An 18,880-nucleotide genomic window follows, 5' to 3' on the forward strand; every position below is an offset into this window, starting at 1 on the left:
AATTGGCCGACTCATTATCACTTTGTGTCCTTTAGCTGATAACAGATGCCTCAAATATTTTTTTTTCAGTTTGGCAATATTGCACATTTTCTAGTGAGCCCTTGAGCTCCTGTGAAGCCAAAGGATCAGTTTTGCATTACTCTTTAATTTCTGAAACTATCAGAAAATCATCTATAAGTTTAATAATTATAGATCCTCCTGGTGGGACAAATTTTTGTTTTCTTATAAGCAACTAGGGAAAACAGTGTAAGAATCCCCAAACCCTTTTGGAATCCTCTAACTTCATTAGACTTCATAAGTAAAAGCAAACAAAAATATAGACTCATCCACTAGAAGAAAAGAAAAAAAAGTAGAATATGGATCAACTACAGTGAAAAACTTTACAGACAATGGTACTGAAATCAGAAGAGCTGTGGGGTTAGGAACTATATAGATTAAAGGAACAGAAAATTTATTTAAGAAATTATACAAATCTGTATAGTAGTCAGCTATATCAAATTTATTTTCCTTCTTTACTAGAAGTATGGGAGTATTACAGGGTGAGTACATTTGAAAATTATCCCTCCTTTTTTCCTCCTAGTTTTTTATAACTAGTTTTATTCCTACATATTGAGTTCTACACAAAGGATATCTTGTTTTACACCTGGCTATGGCTTATCCTTTTTGTAAGCTATTTTTCCTGGTTCTCTATCTCAAATTAAACCAGTAACATTATTCCCAAGTAATGGCCCAAAGCAATGCATCAGTTTGTTTCAGCTCTGGCACATAGTAACCAAATCAGGTGCCGTCTTCCAAGGGAGCTCAGCAAACACTCCAGCTGGAGTGTAGAATATGATAGCCTTTAATTTGCATGGCAGGTCTCTCCCCAGTAGGTTGACAGGCGAATCAGGAGAAAGTAAGAAACCGTGTTCCTCAGTCAGAGGAACAATTTGTATGGGAACTACTGAAGAAAAGGAACAATTAGAAGGCTGACACAAAATACTAACAAACTTTTTTTGTTTTTTTAACAACAACCTGTATTGATCTATCACTAGATGCAAAATGAGAAATTTCCAAGTTAATTGCAGAATAAGTAGCACCAGTATCTACCAGAAAAGGCAAGAATAGGTTAGCCTGAGGGAAAGTTATTGAAGAATATGGTTTGCCAGTTCTCACCTCTGAGATTCCCACAATCTGTCAATTTTGAGCCATTTGCCAATTATCTCCCAGCTAAGGATTTTGTCCTTCTGGGTTTTCTTGATTCCCTTGTTGGAATTTTTCCATTCTCTGGAGTCTCTTCCTACAATCTCTCTTCTAGTATCCTGGCTTTTTGCCATAATAATATGCAGTTTTCCCTTCTTCCTTTGCTCCCTGCATAGATTGACCAGAGTAGGGTTATCCCCTTTAGTAAATAGCTGCTCAGTTAAACCAACACTGTGCGTTTTATTTTTTTCGCTTTTTTGTCTTTCTCTAGATTGCCACAAAACTGTGTAGCTGCTGCTAAGTTTTGAGAAATAGTCTGTCCTTGCCAACCTATCACCTTTTCCCTAACTTGAGTTTGGATAGTTTGCAAGAGAGCCAAGACAAAGGTGAACAGGACTAGAGAGTGATTTTGATCTGCCCGTGTATCCATGCCAGTGAATTGTGAGAAAGCAACACATTGCTAGTGGAAATCAAGTGGGGAGGCACCTGTTTCTGGGTATACTGTGGCAGGGTCTCCCAGCTCACCATTACCAACCCTTCTTGATGGGTTTTAAAAGCCCTTAGTTCTTCCGCAGCAGTGGTGGGTTCCCTTGGCCACTATACCCATTGTAGTGGGCCACCTCTAGTCCCCAGCATGTTTGCTCCACAACCTGAGTGAAGTCTGCTGGTTGCAGAATTCCCTGTAGCAGCCAGTGGACATCCCCATTTATGGAGCTACAAACTGGAAACATGTTGCAGAGTACTTCTGTGAGTCTTTTCAGGCACAGGAAAAGAAGTCTTTAAATGACTGATACCAAGTGGTGAGAGAGGCGCATGGCTTACCTGGGAGGCCTGGATAGCTTCTCGATGGTATTGGCTTCACTGGTGATCTGAATAGGAAGGTCTAGTTTTCCTTATATTGAGACAAGAAAAATGTAGGATTATATGGCACTTTGGTTTCGTTTTCCAATGTGAATATTCATCAGGCCTAACACCTTTGTCTTTCCCCATGTGGCCTGTGCAGCTACTCTGTCCTGTTGCCTTCATACAGGGACACAGTCTTTTACCCAAATTCTCAATTATCCCCCATGACATCTTTCTATCCTGTCTGCTTTTTTGTGACGTGGTGAGTGTTTGCTAAGTGACTCTTGGAGGTGGATTCAAGGGCTGACATGTGAAGTGGAGTCAGGCTAGGACATGAGGCATACAAACATATGCCTTCAAACAGGGCAAATAATTCATTAACAGCTGGAGAAGTTGTACCCTTGTCTGTCTCTGCAGGGAAGTCTAATGGAAGGAACCGCCCATCTAAAAGATCACCTGCCTTCTTCCCAGGAGTTGATTTGAAATAGGGAAAGATAAAGACACTCAGAGAGAAAGCTGGGATAGCAGAGAAGAGAGGGCAGTTCTGTGTAAGAGAAGGTGACTTTAATTCTTGAATTTCTTAGTTTTTCTCAATCTTTCTTCCTACTTATCAAATAATTTTTCACTCCTTAGAATGATAATCATGATAAATACCAGTAATTCATATGCTTAGAATGAGGTACTTCTGAGAACCCCTGTAAATATGTTAATCTGTCCGAATGAAAAGAAACAGTCCTCAGGCCACACTGTAAGACTGGATTCTCGTATGTATACTCATTCCAAATGTGACAGAAAGGTATTGGCAGTTTGAGTGGGAGACCTGCAGGCAACATTTCCGGCTTCCCATATTTTTCCACCAGCAAAGTCAATGGTGACCCTGACGGGATTTTAGAACTGGTGTCACCTATACTTAGTCAATAATATAATCTTGAATTTGGAGAGTGTAATCCACATCTGGCTAGTATTCCAAAAGAGCAGAGAGCTAGAAAGAATTTTTATAATTCAGGGTCTCTCACATGACTCTTGTGTGGCCACAAGACTTTCAGCCGATCCACCCAATTAAGGAATTGCCGGATGGATCCTATCCTTATTGCCAAATTGTTGGGGAAATAGCAAACATAAAACTTCCTGCCAACCCAATAAGACCTCTCTATAAAACATGGAGAAGAATGAAATAGCTTTATTAATTGATAAACATTAAACCAGACTGCGATGTGCAGCATAGGCAATCTGCTAAAGAGATTTGTAGGGGAGCAAAATTTGCCACCCTAAAATGAGTCTCTTTGGCATGAGGATTAATTTAAGCTGATTAAGACTCTTTGGGCCTTAAAAGAAACTTTGACCTTCCCTCGTACTGCCTAAAAGAATGTAGATAGTGGGTTTGTTCCAGAATAGAGTTATCACCAGAGCTATCTGCAAAGAATATGGGCTAGGTGTGCTGTGGGGAACTCTAGGCAGGGCCTAAAGATGAGAGTCTACTCTGTGTCCCATTGTCTCTGCCTGCCTGGCCCAGCAAACATTTGTTTACCAAACATTTGCTTTTCTATCTCCATGTGAATTGCCTTCCTCCCCTTGAAGTCCCAAACCACTACCCCCATCCTCTGTCTTTAGCTGAAGATGGTATTTAAGGTAAGGGCTTTAGCCATGTTGGCCAGTTACTTAGTTTTCCTGGGTCTCTCCCATGTAATTAAACTTTTGTGTGATTTTTCTCCTGTTAATCTGTCTCATGTCAATTTAACTCTTAGACCAGCCAGAAGGGTAGAGAAAAATTTCTTCCTCCACAGTAGATTGCAGAGACAAAAAAGAATTCTTACCCTTTTATATACTTGTTAACCCATTAACATGTACATATGTTTTACATATATATATATGTTAATCTATTGCATACACATTAATTGTATCCAGAGGAAAAATAAAATCTCATCCTTTTTACAAGCAAGAAGTTACATCTTGGAACTAAAATTCCCACAGACAGGGAGATAGGGTACCACTCTTGGTGTTCATTTTTCAAAGAAATGGTTCCTTGGCCCCAGGAATGACATTCCTGGGATGTAAAACTGCAAGAGGCTTATTTAGCTTTGAAAAAGATTTACATATATTTCAGAGGCAGAGCTAGCATTTATAATCTCAAGTTTTCTGAAGGAAATGTTAAAAGAAAATGGGAGGAGGAAAGTTCTCTACTTTTTGGCACTAGGGAAAATTTAATTTTTAAGATTTTATTTACCCTTACACTGGCAAGAAAAAGTCATAGACAGCCTATACTATCTAATATATTACTTGGATAGGGACTCACACATAGGAAGAAGAAACAGCCTTAGTAACTGGAACTTGAGTATGAGGTGAGCACTGGCTCTCAGGTGTTAGAAACAAGACAACAAAATGGAGTCATTTACACAAGACAACAAAATGGAGTCATTTATGTTAAGTCCCAGGTCACCAAACTGAGACTTGACTTAATTACAGCTTTGGCTCTCCCAGAAATGGAATCTTAACCCAATCAGCCAGAAATCACCTTATCAGCACTAGTTAGGCAACCTGCCTAACTAATCCCTGCCATCCCCTAAAGGAAAGTAACCTTGCAATAACCAATCTGCTTTTTTGCCTAGGGTAACTTCCTTGTTCCTGTTCCCTTCTGCCTATAAAAGTTGCTCGTTTTATACAGCTCCTCAGAGCTCCTTTCTATCTGCTAGATTGAAGCTGCCTGATTCGAATTCATAGCTCTTAAAAATTTTAATATGCCTCAGTTCATCTTTTAACACAGGAAAGGGGCAATGGCACATTAAAACTGGGGCATAAGATCAGGGTTGGAGTAGTAAGGGGGATTTGATGCTGGATTTGACAGATTTGGGCTAGAACTGCTTAAATACTTCTGGTTTGTGTGGTGTCTAGAATCCAGGGCAGAGCTCAGCCTGCAGGTGGTTTGGGTCACAGAGCCTAAGCTACAGTAAAGAAAAAGCAATTTGGGCCTAGAAACAAGAATGTTGGAAGTTACAGGGAGACAGATTTGTGTACAAAGGCCTTATTGTTCTTTTGCAACCATATTGAAATTTACTCTTTTTACCCAGGTTAACAAAATGTATCACAAGAAAAACTAAACATTGGATTTAATAAAAACAACACTTTTGAAAGCAGAACACAGTCCCCACCCAGGATATAATATTGCAAATGGTCACTTCTGGGATCAAGTTACCATACTAGAGGAACCAAGTTGTTAAAGCATAGTTAATCTCAACTGAGCCACTTATCTGCACTGTAGTAAAGTACTTAAAATCACTCCCAAGATCAAGGTTTAAAACCATTTTAAGAGACAAGACTTTAAATGTTTTATAGCCACTTCTGTAAGAGGTGCTTTTCCTTCCCCAAATGGTCAAAGCTTAATGAGAAGGTTGACAATACTTTTTTTCCCCTCATCATATCTTCTGTTTAAAAGTATTTACTATTACTACTGGTTATATGGTTTATATCTTGTCTGATCTGGGAAGTGTAGTCCAAGAAGTGAGGTTTGAGAAAGGAAGATGCTGCTTTCCTGGAGGAATGGGTGGTCCTCTGGGTGCAGGCCACATAACATGACTTATTTTCCCTAGTTATATAAATGGAGTGCCCAGAGTTCCTTGATCTTCAGTAAACTGGGGTAAAGAGTGAGCATTATAATGGTGAGAAGTATGTGTACTTACAGGTGGATTACCCTGTTGAGGTGAGGTAGGTCCTGGTGGAAGATATTTCATATAAGGTGGCATCTGAGCAATAATAGGTCTATGGAGAGGGTGGTGGTGTAGAAGTCACTGATGCACCTGAAGCGTGGCTATGAATCAAGTGAAAAGTACCTGTGGTCTGGGAAGGATGTGGCCTTTGATGACTTATTGATTGCAGAGGAGGTAGCGTGGTAAAATATTGCTGTGGAGGCATAGTTCCATGAGAGTTCAAAACCACTGGTTGACCCTGATATTCAGGATGATGGTGAGCAATTGCAGAGGCAGGAGGCAGTGGTTCTCAAGTACCCGAATTTTAGTCATTCTGAATAGGGACAGTTACTAAATTGCTGTGTTTTCTTGTTGAAATGTAAAGGTTTTCTGACTCAGCTTCCTGACTCACTGAAAAATATAGAGGTGAATTCATGGACAGTGAACTCTGCTGGAGGAGCACTAATATGTTCTTGTGGCAGATTATATGGCTTGTGCGAACACTTTGCAAAGGAGGTAGTAGTATCATAAGGTATTGCTTTGGCGGAATATGGTTCATATGATGCTCATCTGGCGGCGTTATAAGATCAGATTTCAGTCGGTGGTGGGACAACATGCAGAATGAACATTTTCAAGTTGAGTACGGGCAACAGAATTTTCAGCTCTTGTATGGCCATGGTTGATATGAGCCTTTAAGTCTCTTTGAGACAAACACGGTCTCTTGCATCCTTGAACAGTGCCACATGTAAAGAGAGAATCTTGCGTATGCTTCTCAATTCGTTCCACAGGATTACTACAGCCTGGGAACATCTTACTGCCTTCTTTTCCATGTAAAATAGCACAGGCATAGCAAAAAGCATGCTTGCATGGAATCATCTGCCCATCGATTTTAATTGGCAATTAGCATTTGTCACAGAAATGCACTGGGGTATCATCCTTTTCACCTAAGATGTTTATCTGAAAGTCCCAAAAAACATCTTCAACACATCCTTGTTCATTTCTAAAAGCTTTACCCACTGGAGTCATACCGGTCCTCTGCACTATGATCGAATCCTTGGGCGCGCTCCGTGATTCAGCTCTCAGAGCACGAGGGGAGCGGAAGTCAACCTTACTGACCCAGGGCGCGCGTGTGCCGTACTCTCTTGAGTTCAGGAAGCGGAAGTACGTCCAGGTCACTGTACCTTTGACCTCGTCTTACCAACCTCCTTTCCAGTGAGAAAGTCGGGCAGAAGGAGAGTGAATATTTGAAGAGTTTTGGTGCCGAGGTTGCTTAGGCTGCTCTTGTTATGCTTCAAGAAAAAAAATAGACTTAAACTGGAAAAAGAGACTAATCCGGAATGGGGGAGGGGAGAGCATGTGTGTGTGTGTGTGCTGGCATGGGCAAGCGCAGTAGTACATGAAAGCAGAAGCCCGAGCAGGTAAGGCAGCCAGCCCATCCTTAAAGGTTTTTTTGTTTTTGTTTTTTTTTTAACAATGCAGTGCTTTGCTTTTTGGAGGTGAAAGCTCACCCATCGTTTGAAATGTTCAAATAGAGACTGGAAAGCTTCTTGTCAGAGATGCTGTAGATCTAGCTTCTCAAACTTTTCTGACAAAGTACCCCTAATGGTAGAGAAAACTTTACTAAAACTGTGAGGGTAAGGGGGGACAGAGTTCTAAGTACTTCTGAAAGCAAGATATTTCTCTGAATAGTTGTACTTTAAGTTATAGGAATATTATATGAATATAACTTCCTTTTTCAGAATGTTTGTTTTAATAAAAAATAATGCTTTTGATTACTTAGTTAAATTACTTGAATCTCTCCCTGCCCCTAAGTCTTTGAGTAATAGTGAAATCCCAGGAAGTTGTGCCAGGATATGTGTCACACACTGCTGGATTTCCCCTCAGTGTTGGTACACTAGTTTGTGATGCACGATAAAGAGTGGCTCCTTTACTGAGTATCAATGCAAGGTCATCCAGTAGGACTTGGAAACCTTTTTTATACAGGATCCTTTATAATGGTATTTGTATATAAGAGTATTTATCTGTGCATGAAAGTTCAAAGTTAAAATCCCCAACAAATTAGGGAGGTGATTAGTCACATTATAAAATGCCTTCCCATATCCCCAAATTTCTCATTTTTGTTCTTTAAATGTTATATTCTCTTGGTATATTTGATATATGTTTATAGAGTATTAACAACTTGGAGGAGAGACCTTAGTAAATCAAAAATTAAGGGGCAAATAATCAGTAGTGATGACTACTCCAAGATGGATATGAAGCATATTAGAAATGATCATATTCGTTTATGGAAAGATAAGGCTGGTTATACAGAAATGTCATTTGTACCCACCTTTTGGGAACCTAGTCTACTGTAAAGTGAGGCTCACCCTCCCTGTGATAGCTTCATTTCATACTGTACAGAATAAGTGTTCTCATTCTTATTTACAAAGCAGCTTTGCAAAGGAAGCGATGAACTATCATGACCAAATATGCCAAATACATGATTAAAAAATAATTAAAGGGTAGGTCAGAGCAGGAAATTGCCCTCATTAAGCAGATTATTCATTTCTGCTGAAACGCCAAGGCACAAAGCTGACCTTTGCCAAACAAAAAAAGTCAGCAGGGATGTTGCACCAGGTTGAAAATGCTGCAGAGAAAAGAAAAAAAGATTTAAAAGCCATAAAAGCATTTTTTGATGGTCTCCGTTTAGATATTGGAATTGCCGAAGCATACAGCTAGATCAGAATATTTTTGCAATAATACTCCATGATTGATGCTGGGGAAAATTTCACATTTGCTGATACACTTTGTAAAAGAAAAAATGTATAGCCACATGGGACATTTTATCAGAGAGAGTGAGTGAGCAGCAGAGATAGGGTTAAAAAGAATAATAGATCCCCTTTTGATGTTGGAAATGATGATGAAGCTTACAGGTGGTAAAAAGAAGGAATCAAGGGCAGAGGCTTAGGGAAAAGTTACTTTGTCCATTTCATTATTGATGAATTCTTGAAAAGTTGCGTGTAAGTAGGCACCAGTTTTCTCATCCTGACCTATAATATCATTTCACGACTGTTTTGTCTTTATTTTGAATTTGTCATCTGTGGGCAATGGCTACTGGTGCTTAAGCTTTTTTAAAAATTGAAATACAGTGGATACTGCTACTTAGGCTTTTGATTTCTTTGGCCTTCTGCCAAATAGCTAATGCCATACAAGCAAATACATGTGTACCAGGGTACCTTGTGACTTAGTGTACACCCTTCTTTTTGCAAAATAATCCTGCTTGAAGTGGTTTTCAAACCTTTTTCTGTATTCAGAAGGGTGCAGCTGCTCTGAGTGAAGTCACAGTAGGGGAGCCCAGAGTGTTACCTCCTTAAGACTCCCACAGCTCTGGCATCCTTTCACCCCCTCTTATAGTTGTCTTTTAGGCAGTTCAGCGAAGCACAGTTTCAATACCACTCCTCAAATACATGTTTTCTCAACTGACGTATAAAATGTTTATAATGAACCATGTCGTATATCCAAAAGAATAGATGAGCACCCATATGTCTACCACCTAGCTTAAGAAATAGAGCATTATCAGCCCACTTGAAAGCTGCTGCACTCTCATGAAAGGAAAGCACTATACTCAGTTGTGTGTTCATCATCCTCTTTCTATTTTCAGTTTTAAAAATCACATATGTATATATATTTATACAAAATATTGTTTACTTTCGCATGTCTTTCACTTTGTGGGGATGGAATAATACTGTGACTTTATTCCCTTAACATTATATTTCTAAGATATTTCATGTTATTGCATGTATTTTATTCATTTTCAGTATTCTGTTGTATGAATATATTATAAATTTTTCCTATAGATGAATACTTGGTTTGCTCTCAGATTTATAAGTGCTGCTATGAAACATTCTTGTACATGTGTCTTGTACATGTTCAAGAATTTTTCTAGGGTATGTATACAGGAGAGGAAGTACTAGATCATAGAGAATAAGCATATTCAACTTTTCCAAAGAGTTCATATCAATTTATCAGCAGAGTGTAAAAGTTTTTGTTGCTCCTCATCTTCACCAACACTTCTTATTAACAGACTTTTTTTTTTTTTTTTTTTTTTTGCGGTACGCGGGCCTCTCACTGTTGTGGCCTCTCCCGTTGCGGAGCACAGGCTCCGGATGCGCGGGCTCAGCGGCCATGGCTCATGGGCCCAGCCGCTCCACGGCATGTGGGATCTTCCCGGACCGGGGCAGGAACCCGTGTCCCCTGCATCGGCAGGCGGACCCTCAACCACTGCGCCACTAGGGAAGCCCCCAGACTTCTAATTTATTACAAATTTGGTGGTTGTAAACTTCATATCATTATGTTTCTGTTTTGTGTTTCTCTGATTACAAGTGAGGTTGCACAGCTTTTCATGTTTTATAGGCCATTTATAATTCCTCTTTTGTCAAATACCTGTTCATATCATTGGACCATTTTTCTGTTGAACAATTTGTATTTTTCATTAATAGTTTGTAGGAGTTTTTTATATCTTTTTGAAACTAATTCTTTGCCAGTTATATGACTTAACAATCGTTTCCTCTAAGCTTGTAAGTTGCCTTTTAATTTCTTTATGGTGTCTTGTGATACGCAACTTGTCAATTTTGATGCTTTAGAATTCTCAATCTTTTTCTTTATGATTAGTGTTTCTCTGATATGCTTAAAATGTTTTCCCTAACCTGAGATCATAAAAGATATTTTCCCTTACATATTTTTTTAAGTTTGGTCTTTCAAATGGAGTCTTCTTTAATTGACCTGCAATTGATTTTGTATGGTGTAATGTAGGGATCCATTTTTTCCCCTCCATATAAATAGTTATCCCAGAACCATTTATTAAATAACTCATTCTTACTCTTCTTATCTTCAGTGGCTAACTCTGTCATATATCTGGTTTTCATATATGCATAAGTCTGTTTCTGGATTCTCTATTCCATTCCATTGGCCTATTTTCTTATCGCATCTTAATTGCTGTGGCTTTATAAAGTTTTAAGATTTTGGAAAAGGGAGCAAATCTCCCCAACTTACTTTTCAGGATCATTTTGCTTATTCTTGGCCATTTGTTCTGTGAAGATATTTTAGGTTGGTGGGATATTGGAGAGAGGGATGAAGGAGTTAAGGAAAAGAAAGGGAGAGAAGAAGGGTTACAAATAAACATTTACTCATGCTACAGTTATTCTAAAAGTCAACGCTGCTTTTGAAGTCAGATATTTTCAAAGCTCAGAAAAGCTGCCTGCCTAAATTTACTGGCATTGCTGTCAGTACTCTGTGAGATGCACAGGGTTAATGTAATTTTTATTTCTTCTAAGACTTATTTCTTTGGGATCTCACTGTTTCTTGGGATGGGCAGTATACCATTGTGATAAAAAAAAACATGGCCTTTGCTATCAGGCATGCTTCTGTTTAAATTTCTGCTCTGCTACCTACTACCTGTGTGACCTTAGGAATAATACTTAATTTTTCTGAGACTTATTATCGTCTTTTTGATCTGTCGATGGTGGTGGTAGTGGTGGTGATTATGATGATAATAATAATATAACTATTATAGTTATTATTATTTACCTACTGTGTTAGTTTTCTATTGCTGCTGTAACAAATTACCACAAACGTAATGCCTCAAAACAACATAAATTTATTATCTTATGCTTCTGTAGGTCAGAAGTCTGACAAGGCTCTTGGTGGACTAAAGTCAAGTTTTCAGAAGGGTTCCTTTTTGGAAGCTTTAGGGGAGATTCCATTTCCTTGCTCATTCAGATTGTTAGCAGAATTCAGTTTCTTGCAGTTTCTTGTTGGCTGTTAGCTGACAGACGGTCCCAGCTTGTGGAGGTCACCTGCATTCCTTGGCTTTTGGCTCCCTTCTTCCATCTTCAAAGCCAACAATGGTGGGTTTGAGTCCCTCTTACCTTTCAAATCTTTCTTGCCTCTTTTGCCATCACATCACAGAGACACAAAAGAGAAACACAGGGAGAAAGGCCATGTAATGCCCAAGGCAGAGGGTGGAGTGATGCAGCTGGGGAATGCCAAGGATTGCTGGCAACCACCAGAAGCTAGGAAGAGGAAAGGAAAGATTCTTCCCTAGAGCTTTCAGAAAGAGCATGGCCCTGCTAACACCTTGATTTTGCACGTCTAGCCTTCAGAATTGTGAGAGAATACATTCCTGTTGTTGTAAGCCACCTAGTTTGTGGAATTTTGTTATGGCAGCTCAGTAAACTAATATAATAGCTTACCATGTTTTCCCAAATTGGTTTTTCTTCGAAGTAGCATATGAAAAATGGTCTTGTTAATTTCCAGTGTATAAGACACCTACATTCAAATATATGCCCTAAGGTATGGGCAGTACCCTAAAAAAGACTTGTTTGGCATAGCCTCTAATGGTAGAATTAAGATCAATGAGTAAAAGTTCTAAGGAAACTGATTTTTAGTTCAATATATAGAGTTTTCTAACAATTACAATAGTACATAGCAGTAAGAGCTGTCCTAATAGTCAGACCCCAGACGTTTGGTTGAGGTAGTGGAACTAGTTTTTCATGAATGTTTTGGATAAAAAATTCATTTTAAAGAGAATTAGATGGGGGAGGGAAGGATTGGGAGTTTGGGATTAGCAGATGCAAACTATTATATAGGATGGGTAAACAATAGAGTCCTACTGTATAGCGCAGGGAACTATATTCAGTATCTTGTAATAAACCATAATGGAAAAGAATATGCAGAAGAATATATATATATAAATATTTAATATATATTTACATATATGTAGCTGAATCACTTTGCTCTACACCAGAAACTAACACAACATTGTAAATCAACTATACTTCAGTAAAATTTTAAAAATAAAAAATACCATGAGAATATCTGATTCTCTTTAAACAAGTAAGAATAATTTTTTACATCGTAACAGAAAAGTCTGAACTGGTGCTTGCTAACTTAGATCTATTAGATTGGGCAAAAAGTTTCTTCAGGTTAGTTCGTAACAGAAAATCCTGAACGAACTTTTTGGCCAACCCAATATAAGAAAACTACAGAACACTCTTACCAACATTTTTTGCATGAAGTTCAAATAATTGGTTGATCAAGAACAAAATTTGGTTAAGTGATTATCCAGTCTACAAGGATACTTCCAAATCAGTTGAAAGAATTATTTTTTAAAAAGCAATAAATCATCCATTTATTGAGTGTTCCCTGTGTGGTATAAGAGATATAGATGATACCCTAGTTGGTTTTATACTCTGGCTGAGTTGTGTAGTAGACGTTTGCTGGGTGCCTTTATGGGATACGTTCTCTTCCTAACAATATTCAGATTTTTCTTCTGATATCCATCCCTGTCCTTCACAGGCCACTTGCTTCAGGCTACCTAATCAGGGTGAATTTTAGTTCTCTTGTTTGGAATGCTGCTAAGATGTTCTGTGTGTCCCTCTGGATATTAGTAAGAAATATGTAGCCTTAATTGTGGTTGGCAACTGTATTATTGCCAAGAGAGGAACCAGTTTTAGGATAAAGCTGCCACTGAGGATGTCAGAGCAGAAAGATGTAAGGAAATTGAGTCCTTGAAGATATTACTGAATTACTGGGTCAACCAATATCTGGACGATCCAGTTAAGTGAGAAAATAAATCCACTTTTTGTTTAAGCCAGTTTGCATTGGGTTTTCTGTTCTTTCCAGCATAAAGTCTTATCCGGTATGTTCATAAATCAACTGAAGAACAATAAATGACAGTATATAAAGTATGTAGTCAAGCGCTAGATACACTGAAGATAAACCACCAGCAGCATCAGCATTAGTCCAGGGAACTTGATAGAAATGCAAATTTTCAGGCCTCAGATTTTCTGACTCAAACTCTGCAAGTGGGGCCTAGTAATCTTTGTTTTAACAAGCCCTACAGGGGATTCTGATGTATGCTAAGGTTTGGAAACCACTACCCCAGAAGTTCAGGAAAGGAAGACTTCATGGAGAAGGTGAGACAAACTAAATATAGGAGCAGTATAGACTTTTGAAAAGAAGATGTGTAAACCAGAATGAATAAAGGTACAGAGGTAGGAATGAATGTTATTTATTGGGCAGTATCTGGCTAACTGTGACTTTAATAAAATAGTGAAAGATTAAAATTGCATGGGTAGTAGGGTAGCAGAGAGTTGGTGGCTGAGATTTAATTTTTTGTCCTGTTACTCTCATTTTACCTGAACTCATTAAAAACCTGAGCAATAGAATGAAATACTGGTATTCTCCATTTTAGGCAATATATGTTGAGATCAACCTGTTTGGACTATAGCCATAGAATATTAAGAGCATCAAGTCATAGCAGGAGGATTGTGTAGTCTTACTTGTATTGGTATCAGGTAGATAGAGAAGCCTCCTTCCTGGGCTTCAAAAATTTGTTTGAAGGGAGTTACTTTTTTTTTTTTTTTTTTGGCGGTACGCGGGCCTCTCGCTGTTGTGGCCTCTCCCGTTGCGGAACACAGCCTCCGGACCTGCAGGCTCAGTGGCCATGGCTCACGGGCCTAGCCTTTCCGTGGCATGTGGGATCTTCCCAGACCGGGGCACGAACCCGTGTCCCCTGCATTGGCAGGTGGACTCTCAACCACTGCGCCTCCAGGGAAGCCCGAAGAGAGTTACTTTTATCTTGTCAAAATCTGACACGAGCAGGGTGACACCAGCAGTGAGAATTTAACCTGCCCTGGCTTTATGAGATATTTGGTATATTCTTTGTCTTCTTCCTCCTTCCTTTACATATTTTGTGGGAGAAGTTTCCACCTGAAATACCGATGTCATGTCCAAGGTTGTACATCACCACTCACACTGCCTGCTCTGTTTGATTATGTGTGCTTGGATGGAACTGTTTACATTCCACCTTTTCCCTAAAGCACTGTAAGCCGTGTATAATGATGCAGCCTGTGGAATTATGGAATGGGAGCTGACTTTGGGTTAGAGAGAATGCTGGAAAATGAGAGAGAAGCATTTTAAAGGCTAAAGTGCTAATGGCTGCAAGAAACCAAATACTCGACCTTAAAGTCTACCTATTTCCCAAACTTGTCTAGACCTAAGTTTATGGTGGTAGTGGGGGTGTGTGTAAGTGACAGTGGCATTGAAGGAGGAGAGGAAAGGTTTTAACCTAATGGTGCAAATAGCTTTCCCATATTGACAACTAGCTTTTTGCTAAGGAGTGCCAGAACAGTGAATAAGTATTTCTAAAGCAGAGGCAGTGCTTAGTATATTTAGTCATTATTTAATTCCTCTTGATAATGGGGCTTCATTTTAGAGAGGATTTAATGGTCTTGATATTGAGTGACCTTGGTATGGCAAAGACAAGTAAGTGTGTGTGTGTGTGTGTGTGTGTAAAATGCAAATAATGGAAGTGGCTTTGGAGTTGGGCCAAAAAGCCATCAGCACCAAGCTAAGGTTACTTTAGATCTGCTTGCTTTGCAGGTCAGATTGAAGGATGCCTGAGACAAGCAATAAATTCTTCCCCTCTGCCACTTTGGGAGGACAGATCAGCCAATGAATCACCTCTTGTTTGTTCGGATAGACTGACCCATCATTTCACTTGCTTTGAGGGTCTAAAGTTTAATTTTTTCCTTTCTTAGGGGATAAGGGAGTGATTGTGGGAAGAAAATGGTCAAATCATGGGACACTAGTGAGTTGTAGGGCTAGAGGAGTCATTTCGACCTCACTCTTTGCTTGGAGGAGCAACTTGGAGCTATGCTAGCTTGTTCCCTGGTGGGGCGATTTCTGCAGGCAGAATCGTTTCCATGGGTACAAGCTGGTGGAGACTTGGATTTCTAATGTTTTTTTGTTTTTTGTTTTTTTTAAAAGGTGGTGCTTTGATAGCCTTAACAAAGGACTGATAACTGCTGCACATTATCCTAGAGTCTAACCAGTTTTTGCTAGCTCTGGGCTGTGAAGCTTTGGCTGTTTTGGGGGCATGAATATGTGCATTGCTTCCTTTCCTTATTCTGGAGGTTTCAAGCTCTGGCATGTTTCTAATGGAGGCTTTGAAATGCTCTGCTTCTGGGTTCATTTTCAATCATGAAATGCATCTCTGACATTCAGTGTGAGTTGTTTGAAGCTAAAGGAAGATATATAGTTTGACAAACTCCACAGTGTCTATTGTGAAGTGCTTAACATGAGATAAGGCCCTACTGCAGCCCTGTTGGTGAGTACAAGGTACCCTTAGACTGCAGTTCTGCCTCTCTGCTTTCTTAACAGTGTGGCTTTGGGTAAGTCTTACCCTCTCAGTCTCAGTTAACTCAACTGTAAAATAGAGATAACACTTGATCTTTGTCATACATAGGGTTATTGTAAGTGTAGTGAATGATCCCAGTTGGAGTCTAAGCTGGTATTACTCTACTAATTGGGCATCTCTGGGCACATCTGGAAGGACTATGAGGCACATTTGCCAGGAGTCAGTTCTTATAAAGGACCACAGAGTCTCTTGGAAAAGACCTCCAAAGCAAAAAAGCTTCAGGCACATGAACTTGCCATAGGAGTAGTGCTAGGAAGCCACAGTAAAAGAAATAGCAGAGTCTTGATAAAGATAATCAAGTCCAAAGCAAAAAGATAGTTGGAGCACTTTCGCCTAAGTAAAAGGATAGCTGGAGCACTTTAGTCTAAGCAACAGACCAAAACAGCCTATATTGGAGTTTTAGGGAAATGTAGGAGATGAGAATCATATTTGGGAGGGCTAAGCAAAAGCTGTGGCAAGAAAGGAAAAGACAGGCACTGGAGTACTGGGTTCCACAGTCCTTCTAACCATTAGGAGAGAGGTAGTGTCCATTACCTATTCCTGGACTATGGGGTTTACCCACTGGATGGTACGCTAGTTTTACATTTCCTCTTCACTGTGTAGATGGTAATTCAGAGATCTTGATATAAATAAAATTTGATCAAAGAAACTGATAGATATGTACAAGTTCCTAAGGTAAATGAGTCTCTGTTAGTCCACTTATTTCCCAGAGGTTGTGTTCAGGATATAGGGACAGAGTGTGACTGACCAGTCAAGGCTCAGCTAAACTCTGTGGACGAGAAGGTGGTGGTGAGGTCTGGTGTTTTTACTTTAGTCTCGTTAGTTTGGTGGGCCTGGGAAATTGAGCTGATCAACTAGGTACTGTGAGTGTGGCACGTGCAACCTGGGCAGGAGTGTCTTTGTGGGAAAGAAGTTGGCTGTCGCTGTTAGGATAGCTGAGGTACCTGAGAACTGGCTTCTGCTTCACAGAGTAGGTTGAGGAGGCAGGTAGGTAGGAGCCTGATCAGAGAGGAGCTTACACAAAGTTTGACCATATGTCCCAGTCTGCCACAGATAAACCCAGTATGCACCTGTAGTTCTGGCATAATTATTAAGAGCACCCTCTTTTCATCCCCCAAATTCTCCTGATTTAGATGGTAAACTATATGGCAAGGAGCTTGGGGGAGGTTGCTTTGTCCTTTTGAATTCCTATGCTGCTTTGCTGTCTGGCCCTTCAATTGGCAATTACTTCACTTTGCCTGAGGCATCCAAAGATCTCTACTCCCATTCTGTTAGGTTCCTCTTCTTCTGTCTGCTCCCTTGTCTTCCTCCCTTTTCCCCATCCTAGGCTCTTGGGAAATTCTTTATGTTTGTGGCTTTTATGACCATGGGGATTGTGTAGCCTGAGCCTGGCTTTGTACCAAGCTGCAATGGCCCTAATGCTTGATTCATTTTTGTCTTTTTGCCATTTTTGAATTTGATGACCAAATGCACAAACAAGAATTGCCTCTTTGTTCTATTGGGGAGTCAGCCTTGCCCATCAGTTACATAATACCTCTACAGCCAAGGCTTTGTAAAATGTGGTATTACCTACCTGCTACCATGGTCCTGGTCTGAGAGATGGTTAACTTTCACTGCAGCAAATACTGATAGCAATCTTTCCGAAAACAATGTGTACCACTGTCCCTGAAAGAAGTGTAAGAGAATAAACATAGAAAATAAAAGTTCCTCGGGGATCACCAGGAAAGCCTAGTCATCTTACCCGAACTTCTGCTAAGAGAGCCCAGTTAGCTAATGTCAGGCTTTGGCCCACTCACATTCTTCCAGCATAGGACAGTGCAACCAATAGTCTTATGAAGTCTATAGATTTCCAATTCATCTTTATATCATTCAGTTTTTATATTTCTAGGGTGTGAAGACAGTTAAATCTATAAACTTGTTCTTGTGTTTATCAGGGCACTGATGTCATATGGGGATAGCATACTTCACTTACGAATCATGTGTGAAAAACAAAATCAGACATAAATCACAGAGAAATGCAGTTAATGTTTTATGAGTTTGTAAATCCAGAGCTGTGACTAACACTGGGACCTCCAATGGAAGCCTACAGCCTTATAATTCAGCAGCTCCAAGGATTAATTTTATCATACAGAGTTTGGGTTGGAAGCTAAAATACATCCACATGCAAATTCAGACCACAGAGAATACCTGAACACATTTCTGCATGAAGATTTGTGAATGTGCACTGGTGAAATAACCTCATAAGGGGCCGGTGCTAGTTCCACATACAGTGTGAAGTATCCGGGACAGTAAACCTTCTGTTCAAATCAATCCTCTGTGTAATTAAATTGTGATTGACAGTCATTATCTCATGTGATTATGTAGACTTGTGTCCCTATTTTATAGAGAGAAAATTGAGGTTAAGCTGTGTTAAATTGCTCAAGATCATGATGTCACAAAGTTGTAGAACTGGGCTTTCCGATTCCATGGCCAATTCTCTTCCTGTAACATCACACCATCTCTAACAAGAATCCAGTGAAACTGACCCATCTCTTTTGCTCTTTCCTACATATGGGCTTCATGTATGGTGACATATACATCCAGCAAGATACAGGGATGAGGATGGTTGTGGGAGGAGGTCCCCATGTAATACATGTCATGTTCACTAGGAACGAATTTGATCAGAACTGGAGCTCCCCATCCACTACACATCAATGCTAAGGGAAAAAGTTAGGCCCCCGTTTTCCATCTAATGGTCTACTTTGTACAACCACAGTGGATTTCTGGCAGCCAAGGTGGACCTTATGTGGAAGCAGAGTTGATGACCACCTTTGTGATGTGAATTAAAGGGACTGGGGGGCCTACCTTCCCCTCAACACTAGTAGAGGTTCATTCTTAATTTTATTTTATTTATCTCTACCGAGAGGTGTTTCTTAAGTTTTTATTTTGAAATAAT

The 18,880-nt window shown here is 39.7% G+C and overlaps 1 pseudogene across 1 annotated transcript; it reads right to left on the minus strand.

Annotated features, from left to right (window-relative positions):
- Positions 1-5,467: 5,467 nt before the first annotated feature.
- On the minus strand, positions 5,468-6,731 carry LOC309817610 (E3 ubiquitin-protein ligase Hakai-like; annotated as a pseudogene). Its single transcript has one exon. The product of its transcript is annotated as an E3 ubiquitin-protein ligase Hakai-like (transcript).
- Positions 6,732-18,880: the final 12,149 nt, after the last annotated feature.

The sequence above is a fragment of the Grampus griseus genome (assembly GCF_964374135.1).
Source record: "Grampus griseus genome assembly, chromosome: X".
Taxonomy (NCBI): Eukaryota; Metazoa; Chordata; class Mammalia; order Artiodactyla; family Delphinidae; genus Grampus; species Grampus griseus.